Source organism: Ursus americanus, chromosome 7, assembly GCF_024610735.1.
Source record: "Ursus americanus isolate L20-20 chromosome 7, mUrsAme1.1.p, whole genome shotgun sequence".
Lineage (NCBI taxonomy): Eukaryota > Metazoa > Chordata > Mammalia > Carnivora > Ursidae > Ursus > Ursus americanus.
The window spans coordinates 37,236,137-37,246,749 of NC_142133.1; positions in this window are offsets into that span (position 1 = coordinate 37,236,137).

Consider the following 10,613-nt stretch of genomic DNA (forward strand, 5'->3'; position numbering starts at 1 on the left):
CGGGCGGGGTGAGGCGGGGTGGGGTTGGGGGAGGAGGTGAAAACCCGAGCTGGGCTATTGTATCAATTAAGAAAAGGCAATCCGTCCCGGGACGCGGTCTCTCGGCTCTGGAGTTGCTGCTGGGGGAAGAAATGGGGAAAAAAGAAAGGAAGGCAAAAGGAATGAAAGAGGGGGAAAAGCAGGAGGCAGGATTTCAGGGCTGGTGGTTTTAAAAGCTTCTCTCAATGTGAATTTGAGTCCAAAGCGAGGCGATGCGTGTGTTTATATAGAGGCGGGAGGCTGCGCCGTGGGCGCCCAGCCAGCCCGCCCCCCCACCCCACCCCCACCCCACCCCCAAACCTCCCCCCCCCCCCCCGCGCTCACAAAGCCGGAGGCGTGGTGAGAGGCCGGCGGCCGGAGCGTGTGAGCGCCCGCCGGCCTCCCGCCCCGCCCCGGCCGCCCGCCGCCCGCCGCCCGCCCGGGACCCACTTGTAGCCGCCGTAGGATCAAACTCAGTTCACCTCTCGCCTCCTCTTCCTTCTCACCGGCGTCTCGCTGAGCCCGGCACCTACAGACGGACGAGAGGAGACACACACACACACACACACACACACACACACACACACACACACACACACACACACGGTGCGCGCTCGCACAGTGCCCGCTTGGCTGCTAGGCTACTTCCCTCCCTCTTTTCCTCCCTCCGGGTCCCTGGCCCCCTCCTCCCGCCCCGGGCAGTCCCGTGTGGGCCGTCGCCCCAGCGGCTGAGGTCTCCGCCAGACTGCCCCTTGATTGAGGACCACCGGAAAGCGCCTGGACCTGTGCTTAGGGTCCCAAGCTCCAATCCCGCTCAATCCCGCGGCTCCCATCTCCCGGGACCCCTCAACCCCCCATTTGCCTTTCCTATTCCCCCTAGCCCGGCTTCCCTAGCCCGGATCCGGGCATCCCCAAACCTCGGATGCCAAGGTCTTTCCTCCACCACTGCCCCCCCCCCCCCGCACAGATGTCTCTCATCCTCCGAGACGCCTATGTTCCCCTCTCCCCGTCCGCATCCAGGGAGGCTCACGCTGCGGCCCTTGCTCTAGGACCCCCTAACTTTGTAGTCCCCCCGCCCCCCGCAGAGTCGGAGGAACCCCAGTGCTGGTCCCGGTGAGTGTCCCGCGCCGAGGACAAATGCGGCAGCCCCGGCACCGGGAGGCGGGAGGAGTCGGGCACAAACGTTCATTGATACAAATGAGTAAATAAACATGCTGGGTGAGCGCGGCCACCTTCTCGGAGCCGGCCGCAGAGGGCCAGGCGCACGTGCCTGTGCGAGGTGTGCGTGTGGCCCGGGGCCGCACCTGTGTGTGCGCGTGTGTGTCTTTGGGTCGGCCCGACATCTGTGGAGCTGGGTGGTGTGTCTGCGGGTTTGTGTGTTCTCTCTGGAGCTATATGTGTGTCTGTGCATCCGTCTGTCATCTGGCCTCTCCTCCTGCGTGTCTGTGATACATGGAGCTCCGCGTGCCAAGCCCGGCATCATCTAGCTAGTGCCTGGCTCGCCCTCTCCCGTAGGTCCTTCCCCCCCCCCCCAGCCCCCTTGTCTCTGTCGTTCACTCTCTCGCACTCCCAGAGCAGAAGACTTGATATCCCACCTTCAGTTTAGGGTGGTGTGTGTGTAAACGAAACTAGACCCCCCCTTTAACACCTCCTCTGCGCCCAGTACGTGTTCTATTTTAGAGTTCACTAGAAGAGAATGTGTGTGAGCGTCTAAGGTGCGAGCATATGTGCTGTCCCTCCCTGTGCGAGCGCTTTGGAGGTTGAAGTGGCGGCGGGGATTCGAAAGCTGGTCTCTTGCTTCTAGAGCTGTCATCTCTACTCTCACTCTCTGCCTTGGAACCCCACCTGGTGGACAGTTGGAGTACTGCAGGTTCAGGGGCAAGCAATTCCTGAGCCGCCGCCCTCAATCTCCCTTTGAGGTGGGAGATCAACCCCCCCTGGCGCCCTCTGATTTCCACTCCAGGCAGCATGGGGCCCAGGTAGTCATAAAGTTCCTGTCAGGACTACAGTGGCCCCAGAAATACAAAGCTGGGGCACATCCTCAGGACAGGGAGGTCTCACAGGACAGTCACTTGGACTGAGCATTTGGGACTGGTGAGGCCAGCTCCACCTCGCCCCCCATACGGGGTTGAAGCTGGGTGAGAATGGAGCTGGGGGGATTGTTGCGGTCCCACTATTTTGAAGAGCCCTAAGAATCTAGCCCAATCCCCAGACACAGCACTGGCCCCAACGTGGTGAAATGGGCAGGATGACCTTGGGGAAGCCTCCCATGGAGACATGTGTCTCTGGAAGGATAGATACACACACATCCGTGAAAGACACAGCCTTACAGAGCTCCAAACACACGCACAGGCAAATAGCAAGCTCACACTCATACGTAGGAAGGCACATGCGCTCAGAGAATCATCGTCAACAAATTCAACACCCACCTCCCAGCCACCAACCTCAAAAGTCCACAAGAGCTTCTGCTCTGCGGGGATCACAGTCCCAGAAGTCATTGCGTTCCCCTCCCCTGCCCATACTCCTGGAGGTGGCTTATGTGCACTTTGCTCCTCTCCTGTTCCGCGGCACAGTGGGAGTGGGGAGGGGGCATGGGGGAGTCATTCCGAGTCCTTTTTGCTCAGCCACCAAGTGGGGTACTGGGGGATGTCCACAGGGGCAGCACGGCCCACAACAATAGTCATTGGATTTCCTAATTGGAACCATGTCTTTACTCAAATCCCCAAAAGCACTTAGGACAAAAGAGAAGAAAAGCCACGGTGGTATAATTTTCTAAGACGTTCCGGAGATTCTGGGAAAAGTAGGAAAGCTGGGCCTGTGGAGCAGGCTCGCCAGGAGGGGCCCGGACAGAGAAGGGTCAGCAACCATCTCCACCAGTCAGATTCCATCAGAGGACATTCCTTCAACCGCCTCGCATGGACTTCTGACCCTGGCCCCGGACCTCAGTCTGACCCATCACCCTGACCTAAAACAAACCCCTGAGCCTAATTTCCAAGTCGACCCTTAATCCTGGTCACAGATTGACCCTGCTCCTGACCCCAGACTGAACCCCAGTCCTCTTGAACATCACCCAACCCCTCCTTTGGCCAAAGGAATGTGGCTGGCCCCTGGTGGACTGCTCCTAAGGGGGGGTCACATCTCAACCCGTGAGGCTCCGGGAGCAAGAGTAAGCTAGTGGACAGAATATTCTTCTCATTCTGGCCTGAGAATGAGCTACCCGCTCCCCCAGAAGCATCCGTCTCTCTCCAGGCTGGCTGCAGCTAGTATCCCCGGGAATCCTGTGGATTCTCCCCCTACCCCGCATCCCAGGCCCATGTGCAATCCTTTTCTTTGGGGCCTGGGGCACACCCAGCCTCCAGCTATTGCCTTCAGTGTTCTGAAGCCTTGACTCCCAGCTGGTGTGGGCCTTCAGGCTCCTTGAGATCAGTCAGAACAGACGGGGGATCCCTCATGGCGATGCTGGGTCAAATGGACTTCTGCATGGAGGAACTTGGCCCTGCTCGGCAGAAGGGGCGGGGAGAATATGAAGGGCAGGCTGCGGGCACCCTCAGAATATGCACAGGACGGGCAAGCACAGCCTCTGCACCCTCTCCCTGGGCTCCGAAAACACCCAGCCACAGGGGCGAACCGGCCTCAAAGCCTGATCCTCATCAAGGCACAGAGTTCCCCAGGAGTGTCCCGGAATTTCTATGCCCAGAGGAATGGAGGCACTGCACCTTCCAAGTCCCTTCTGTGCGTGCGGCCTGTAGAGCCCGCAGATCTCTTCTGCAGCCTATTCTGTTCCAGCTCCGCACAGCCCCATGAGATAACACTCTTTTTAGATATTAGATATACATATTACTTTTTGTACTGATGAGAAACTGAGGCCCAGAGCCCACCCCCACCCCCATCCGCACTGTACTGTCCTACTCTCTCTTCCCCCAAGCGAGCGCACAGTCCCATGAGACCTGAGATCCTGTCCCACATGGCGGCTGCCCTTTTGTTTAATGTCCATTCTGACCGTGAAAGCTGACAACAGAGTTGTCAATTTTACACTCAATTTTGCATAGTTTGGGCCTGGATTTTTAAAAACTTACACGTATTTACTTTTCCCTAAAACGACCTCTGCTTCCTCCAACCAGAGCCAAAGGAGAACGGTGACCAGAGGGCAGAGACCAAGAGGTGAGGGGCAGGACGCAGAGCCGCTATTCAGGGGTCGACAGAGTGTATGCAAGGTTTTCCAGGTCTCCCACTTGGACCTGGGTTGTCTAGCCGGAGGGACAGAGCTCAGAACTTCACCTCAGGAAGTTCTCTGTCTGCTTTTTGCCCTATCCTGTCTTGCTGGCAACCAGAAGTCCTGAGAAATCAGCTCTCCGCTCCCTCGCAACTCTCCCCAGACCTCAGGCTGCTCCTCATTTCATCCTAAGATCTCTCAGTCCGTGTCTGCCGATGGCAAGGCCCCTTTCCTGAAAAACCCTAAGTCCAGTGGGGACGCAACCTTCTGTCTCCTTCCGAGGAGCCGTGTAGGAGAGGTCCCACACCGGGACACCCGCTCCTGCTCACATACGTCCCTCCACCACTTCCCCACCACCATAGGAGAAACCGCTACTCCGGTGGTGCCCCTTTGGCCCTGGATCCGAACTGCAGCCCCCGATATTCACCCCAGAGTCCTGCTGGTCTACCTTCTCCCGCTCTATGCCCTCCTTCCAGAACAGGCACTGCAAGGCCGCCAGTGCCTGTCCAGTGCCCAATCCTCAAGGACAGTTTAGAGGACGCTTCCTGACTGTGCCCTGGCTATTCGGAGGGGGGGGGGACCCTCCATGTCTGGGCTAGTTAGGGTGGGGGAGTCACCCCAGCATTGCTTGCAAATCACCACGGTGACATGAATGCTGCCTTCCTAGAACCCCAGGAACTAGATCCTCCTCCATCCCCCTTCCTTGCCACTTCCGAGCCTCTGAGAACACTTCCAGACCCCTTCCAAGCCGCCACCTGCCGGAGCCCCCAGCCTGCCCACCTCTCCGGAGGTGCCATCCTGCCACTTGTGATGCCGTGGGGCCCAGCTGATTCCCGATTCCGGTCCTTTATTCTCTTCTTCTTCTTTGTCCCTTAGTGTGACTTGCTCTCACCCCACCCCCAGGTATCCTGTCATCGTTGGCTGTCTAGATTTTTTATTTATTTTTTTAATTTAGGTTTTGGTTTACAGACAACGACCCTTGTCCAAGTGTCTCCACCTGCCCATGTCAGGCAGGCACAGCCCGGCTCCTCACCCCCCACCTCTCCAAGACCACCGGCTAGGAGAGAGCCCCTCACTCACCCTCTGGCCGCCCTGGAAAGCGGGGGAGCCCTTGGGAAAGAAGTTTGCTGCTTTCTCCTTTGCCCGAATACGAACAAGCCTCACCCCAAACCTCATCTCGGAAATCTCAGCTTCGGACTTGGCCCAGAAGGAATTTTACAAAGAAATGGAACTCCCCCCCATCCTCCCCTGTCCAAGCCCCCATACCCCATCCTTCCCCTTCCACCCCACACCCTAACCAGACGAAAGCAACTCGAAAAGGGACTTGCCGATGGAGAGAACGGGGTAGGTAGGAGGAACGCAGCTGACAGCTGTGTCCAGATCAGCACTGCCTGGAGAAGAGTAGCCTGCCTGGTGGCGGCCGGGCACCGGCAGTGGCCCGAGCTGGCTGTGGCTGGCAGGGACACTGCTGCAGCGATGGCGTTCCCTCTGGCCCCGGGAGCCAAGAGCCCTTTATAGCCTGAAACCTGCCCTGGTACCGCCCACTGGGCGGCTGCTACCAGGCCTGCAACTAGGGGAGTCGCTGGGAGCGGGGAGGGCATCCGTCCCGGGGACCCCAGGGCCTGGCCCCCCGCGCACAAGACTCTGGGATTCCACCTCCTCCCATCCCAGGCAACTCTATGTCCTGGTATGTGCGTGAGACTCTGTGTGTGCGTGTGTGTGTGTGTGTGTGTGTGCGCGCGCGCGTGCACTCGTGCTTAAACGTCCATTCAAAGACCTCAGATCTGTTTCCCTCAGCCTCTTTCTCTGGCGGTAACAGTTTTTGAAAGGATGGGGAGAGCAGTGTGTTTCTGCTCAGTTTATCAAATTACACTCAGTGACAAAGGACTGAAGTGCATTTTCTTGAAGGCTTGACAATTGGGATCCAGGAAGAGAAAAGAAAGCATGACAGGGGACCCAGGGATTTTGCGGCAGGTAGAACTCCGCTCTGAAAGCCGGGGGGGTTGGCTGGGTGGCTCCAAGAGAATTTCCTTCATGCGCTTCGGGGTGAAAACCTGCTCCCCCACCCTCAACCTAAGCTGCAAAAATCCCACGGATCCCAGAAATTGCAAGATTGTTGATTTTTAAAAGGAACACTATTCATTTGCACATGGGCTGAGTCAGACAAGCTGGAGCACAGCTTCCTCCCTCCAGGGCTCTCTTCCCAGCCCTTGGGCCAGGGAAGCCCTGTCACAGAGGTCCCTCACAGACGTGCAGTGTCCTCTGGGCCCACCCCAGCCCCGGTTCAGCCTGTGCCGCCAGCTTCTCTTTAGGGGTCTGGCCAGGAGAGGGGAGGACAGGGACGGGGCAGGCTTTTCCTCGCCAAGTGCTGTCCTGCACCTGAGCTCTGAGGACTGCTAGATGGGGAGGAACTGGGGGCCAGTCCGTGGCCTGAGGCAGAGCACACCATGGCTTCCAGCTTCCGACTGCTCCATTCCGGTCTTTGGGGGCAGAGGGAAGGGTAGCACCCCAAGTCACCAGCCTCAGATGCAGAAGAACAAGCCTGAGAGGGAAATGCAGCCTCATCCAGAGCTTGGAGCCGGGGTCTGAAACCAGCCCACCCCCTACCCTGCCTTCCCGCTCCCAGCTGGCTTTTGTCCAGAAGTCAGCCAGCAGGGAGGCCGGCTGACTGACCAGCAGCCTTGCCCGCAGAGCTCAGGGTGAGGGCTAACCTGAGAAGCTCGCCGGCAGAGCTCCCCACCCCAGAGCACACCCTCCAGCAGGAGCCATGGCTCCTGCTGACTCTCTCCCAGAAGGAGACGGAGAGGCAGAGGGGGGACGCTGTGCGGTTGGCCTCCCGAACACCCCCCTCCACCTCTCTTCTCACACTTACACCAGCTCCGCACTTACGGGGGTCCCGGATGCTGCCACTTCCCTTAGTTTTCTCCCCAGACACTGATAGGGTGGGCAAAGATAAGAAACGCCCCTGGCCTGACTGTTCTGATGGCCAGGGCTATCTAGCCCACGCCTGGGGTCCCTCCAGGCTCTCACCTGCTCCCCATGCCTGGGCCTGACCACTCTGGAGGTACCAGGAGGTTCTTGGGAGGACTTTGGCCCTCTAACCCACTCTGTCCATCCCCACCAACACCCGATGCTTCCTCTTCCAGCCAAGATTCAGTACCAGGCCCCAGTCTCACCCCCTGCAGCTAGATGGCCGCCCAGCACGTACGGAAACTCTGGGCTGCCTCCGCCCTTCTTAGTTTTCCCTCCACTGGTTTCATTCCTTTTTCACTGTCCTGCTTTCCAAATCCATGCATTCTTGGTACTGGCAAATAGGCGGAGGGGCTTGGTAGCTACGAGCAAGGGTTCTGGAGTCCATGAGACCTCGGCCCCAAGTCCGCTCGGCCACTTACGAGCAGCGCACCGTACTTGCTCCGAGCGAGCCACGGAGCTTCGGGGGGGGGGGGCGGTTAGAAGGAAAGAGAGCTGGGGCAGGGAGACCTACCAGGAGACTGGGGTAACTCAGCTAATAGTAACAGTTATAGCAACAGTGATAACAACAGCACACTAATCACAGCCAATAGCATTTCCTACATGCCCAGCCTTTCTTTAAGTGGGTCACACGTATTATTTCATTCAATCCCCACAGTGACCCCAGAAAGTGGATACTATTACCCCCACTTTATGGAGGACGAATCTGAGGTACATGTGTTTCAAAAACTTGCCCAAGGGAACCCTGCTGCATTTTGGGGGTTAGATATAATCGCCCCTGGACTTCAAACCCAGGGAATCTGGATTAGTCTGAGCTCTTAGCCAGGATACTAAGGACTAAACCAACTGGTAGTAGCGAGGGTAGAGAAATGCGGACAGATTTTGGGAAGTATTTAGAGGTCCAATCAAAAAGGGGACGGATCTGGCAACTCAGTAGGGGTGGAAGGATGAGGGGGAGGGGATTAGGATTTCAGGTACATGGTGGTCTTATCTACTAAGCTAAGGAACTCAGAGGAAGGGGGAAGATTGGGGGACAGGATGAGGTTGGCTTTGCCCTGGATGATTCCAGGTGATTAAGGGACAGTCATGGAGCCGTCTGGAGGGCTGTTGGCCATGGAAGTCTGGAGCACAAAAGAGAGATCTGACTAAAGAGAGATTTGCACATCGTCTGCGTTCAGACGCTAGTGGATGATGTGGGAACAAAGAAGCAGACCGAGGAGAGAGTCCCAAGGAGCTCCAGGTCCAAGTAGAGGAAAGGAGTCCGGGAAAGGGGGACCTCTCTCCTTTGCTCATCACACACGTCCTAGTTAACTTCGCTTGAGACTGATGACCCTATTTGTTTGTTTCCCTTCAGCCCTGAAAGTCTCAGGGTTATCAAGGAACTCTGCTTAGCGATTTCAGCCCACTCACCCTAGGGGCGCGCGCACACACACGTGCACGCAGGCCTGCGCACGCACACAGAGCTTCCTGATCACCGACTCCCAGTAGTAGGGCTCTTCCTGCAGCCGCCCTTCTAGGAGTTCATTTTGGTATTCCAGAATTGTGTAGAAAACCGTCTGTCTCACTGCGGTACTTTACCACATCACACAGCGACCTGAGCATTTCAGGGGCCCCTCCGGGGCGGGTAGGGTCTGGTCCGCCCCCAGGCGGAGACTCTGTCCAGGCCCCGGGCTTGCACAGGGAGAGCTCCCCCACTGCACTGTGTTGTCCCCCGGACCATGGCTTCCCGGAGAACAGCAGCTGATTCCACGGCCTTCTGCTGTGTGCTGGGGTGGGGGCGGTGCGGAGACAGGCAGGGGACCTCTGAAGGAGCAGGGAGGGGGAGGACCTGGTGTGCTCAGAAGGACCACACCTAACACGTAGTGTTCACACCAAAGCCCCCGGTTGGAGTGGGCGCTGGGGAAAGTGTGGGGAGGGCAGCAGACACATAATAGAGGGAGTGCAGTCACTCCCCGTGCTCTCTTCCAATGCCCTGCAGGAGAGCCCCTGTGCCAGAGGAGCGAGCAGGGGTGCCAACTTGGCCTGGAGGGGCCTGGAGGGGCCTGGGCCTGGGGGAAGGCAGAGAGAAGGGCGGAGACCGGTGAGGGAATGGGAGGAGGATGGGGGTGCTAGTTATTCAAGCACCAGCTCAGACTCCTCTCCGAGGGGAGACAAGGCATCGCCGTCAGGGGCAAGTGGCCACCGTGGGGAAGAGACCAGACTCGACTGTCACGCGCAGCGCACAGGAGCAGGGCACAGGCCCTGATGCTTCCTCTGCTGGCTGGGGGCGCACATTCTGTTCCCACAGCTGCTGCTACTGCGCTCGTTCTGCTCAGGACCTCCATGCGTCCTTCCCTCACACGACACAGGCCCACCGCCGTCCCCCTTCTCCACAAGCTGGGTGGGCCGCTGAGCTCCATGGCCTTGCAGCCTCAGGCCTGGCGGGAGGGGGACGGCGCCCGCCATGCTCAGCACCTTAGGACCCCGATGCACAGGGACCGGCGTGGCCTGCCGTGTGAGGGACACCTCACAAGAGCCTGGGCGCGGTGAGGGTGGCCTGCTGGGGGTGAGGCTGGGAGTAGGGGCGGGGCAGGCTTCTCAGAGAGGGCTGCACTCTTGCATGGCCCTCTGCCTAGGCCCCACGTGTGGGCTTCCAGCTCTGCTCAGTGGCGGAGCTCCCTCCCCAGGGACCCAGCTCAGCTGGGGCCACGGTCGGTTTGGGGGAAGCAAGGATACCTGCTGTAGGGCAGGGGCAGCCCTGAGCTCACAGCACCCATCACTGATCCCTCAGGGCTCTATGTTACAAGGACGTCCTCCACCCTCCTAGTCCTGGGACTGACGGGTCCCTCTCAGGCCCCCCAAGGCAGCTGCAGCCCTTGGGGACAGAGAAACAGTGGAGAAGGGGCATCCTGTCCACAGTTAGGGAGTGGTCTGGAAAGGAGACATTTGAGCCAGGGACCCCTCTGTGCCCACCACGACCAGCCAGCTCCACTCAGGCCAAGCGATGGTGGCATGAGAACAAGGCAGGGCTCGGTTCTGCCATCCACGGCTGTGGAGTCTTGGCCAAGTCACTTCTCTCTGAGGCTCAATTTTCTTATAAAGATAGGGAGAATAAGTTCTTGCCTTTTGGGGCATTTGGCAGTTGTGAGGCTTTAAAAAAAAAGGTCATCTGTGTAAACCCTTGACATAGTAGGGGGCTCACAGCAGGGGCAGATTCGAGGAGAGGCTGAGGGAGCTGGAGCTTTGGCGTCTCTCACTGGCACAGGCTCCTTCTGAAAACCTGGGAGTGGCCCTAGCAGTTCATATTTTTGCATTATTTTCTTAAAGACAGTCCCCCAGATCATACAGGCTTCAGTTTTCCTAAACCCTGGGACCTTGAATGCTAGTTTTCTCCCTTCTCATTCCCTCTCATTCTCCACCCTCTCCAAGTATA